We start from the raw sequence: 2,500 nt of genomic DNA on the forward strand, positions 1-2,500 counted from the left end.
TGTGTGTGTGTGTGTGTGTGTGTGTGTGTGTGTGTGTGTGTGTGTGTGTGTGTGTGTGTGTGTGTGTGTGTGTGTGTGTGTGTGTGTGTGTGTGTGTGTGTGTGTGTTTTGGAGTGAAAGATGACAGTCACGAAACATTTGGTTGCCTCATAAAGCTTTCATTATTCAATTACTGAACTATGATACATAGTTTGATAAAAGTGATATTCGTATATCAAGAGTTTTTACAAAACACACTGTTACTTCTTTTTTTCTTTTTTCTTTTTATTTGTCGACAAGTCTTGGAGTGGCACAGTTACCGGATATTGAAACAGAAATGTCTCCCTGCCTCCGAGGTATTAATATCTCTCAGAAAATCCTTGGTTGAAGAAAGAAAAAGGAAGTTTAAGTACACTTTATACATAAATCGAGGATTTCTTAACAACTTTACGCAAACGAATTTATTCAGAAAATGATCTGCGTTTTTTGGGTTTGGGAATCGAAAAGGATCGAGCAAAAGTTGGTTGTCCATTACAGTACATGTCATCTACCTTGAAAGGTTATAGATTTAGACGAACAAGAGTAGACGGGTACTAGAAAGAGAGACGATTTGAAAAGAAGTGATTATTAACCCATTCAACTCCGATGACAAGATGTCTTGTCATTTGGTCAAATAAAACAAAAAATCATAAAACACCAAAATGTTTGATCAAACACCAGAAAAATATGACGTCAGTCCTCGCTTCGCTGCGAGCGAAGCGAGGACTGACGTCATATTTTTCTGGTGTTTGATCAAACATTTTGGTGTTTTATGATTTTTTGTTTTATTTGACCAAATGACAAGACATCTTGTCATCGGAGTTGAATGGGTTAAGAGGAAGATGTAGTTGACACGTTTTGCATGACTGGCAAAGAAGGGTATAAGAAAAATCAGGGAAGGTCCCTCGATCTAATACGAAGAAGAGGATAGAATCATTTTAGCAGATTCCGTGGTAAAGAAGAAAGCGAAGGAGGAAACTGGGCCAAGAGTGAGGTTTAGAGTGAATAAAGGGAGGTTTAGAGTGAATAAAGGGAGGTTTAGAGTGAATAAAAAGAAGTTTAGAGGGAATAAAGAGAGGTTTAGAGTGAATAAAGAGAGGTTTAGAGTGAATAAAGGGAGGTTTGGAGTGAATAAAGGGAGATTTAGAGTGAACAAGGGGAGATTTAGAGTGAATAAAGGGGGTTTAGAGTGAATAAAGGGGGTTTAGAGTGAATAAAGGGAGGTTTAGAGTGAATAAAGGGAGGTTTTGAGTGAATAAAGGGAGGTTTAGAGTGAATAAAGGGAGGTTTAGAGTGAACAAAGGGAGGTTTAGAGTGAATAAAGGGAGGTTTAGAGTGAACAAAGGGAGGTTTAGAGTGAATAAAGAGAGGTTTAGAGTGAATGAAGGGAGGTTTATAGTGAATAAAGGAAGGTTTAGAGTGAATAAAGAGAGGTTTAGAGTGAATAAAGGAAGGTTTAGAATGAATAAAGGGAGGTTTAGGGTGAACAAAGATAGATTTAGAATGAATAAAGAGAGGTTTAGAGTGAATAAAGGGAGGTTTAGAGTGAACAAAGGGAGGTTTAGAGTGAATAAAGAGAGGTTTAGAGTGAATAAAGGGAGGTTTACAGTGAATAAAGGGAGGTTTAGAGAGAACAAAGGGAGGTTGCGAGTGAATAAAGGAAGATTTAGAGTGAATAAATGGAGGTTTAGGTTAGACGCGTTAATCCTGGTTTGGAGATATTTGAGTTAAACCTACAACAAGCAAGGTTCAATGTTACATAAAGACTCAAGAAGATATGGGTCGGCAGAATGAGGAAGACTTTTCCGGTTGTGAAAATTGGAGCAATTTCAAAGGTCCTGAAGGATAGGGGCAGAAGGAAGGACGTGCCCGGAGGTAGGGGCTAGGATGTGATCGAGAGTAGGATTAGGAATATATCCTGGGACAAAGGACTTCCCCCTCGTGCCGTTCTTGTCTCCATCTAAGTCACTACTTGACCCCCATAACCGACAACAACGCCAGATCCTGCAGACCTCGGAGCAATGAGCCCATGAGAACGTCCCTCTAGCACGTCATCAACACCACGAGGTCACCACTGTTACGTCATATTTACGTCATCCTCTACGTACTATCGTGATACCATCATCGCGGTTACCGACCATTACGCTACCACAGTTGTCCACAAGTAACGATATCCTTATGTACGAGCTTGCCGACCGATTCTGGTGGTAAAGGAAACTGATGAATGAGGGGGCTCACCAAACTCCCATCATATAAGCTCGCTACAACAGTACAATGCCAGCCACCACAACCGCCCTCACCAAATCCCCCTCCCTCCCTCCCTCCCTCCCTTCCTCCCTCCCTCTCTTCCTCCCTCCCTCTCTTCCTCCCTCCCTCCCTCCCTCCCTCCCTCCCTTCCTCCCTCCCTCTCTTCCTCCCTCCCTCCCTCTCTCCCTCCCTCCCTCCCTCCCTCCCTCTCAACAATTCTCTTCAGCTCCCCTCC

Source organism: Oratosquilla oratoria, chromosome 23 (genome assembly GCF_046742065.1).
Source record: "Oratosquilla oratoria isolate Oo_2021 chromosome 23, ASM4674206v1, whole genome shotgun sequence".
Classification (NCBI taxonomy): Eukaryota; Metazoa; Arthropoda; class Malacostraca; order Stomatopoda; family Squillidae; genus Oratosquilla; species Oratosquilla oratoria.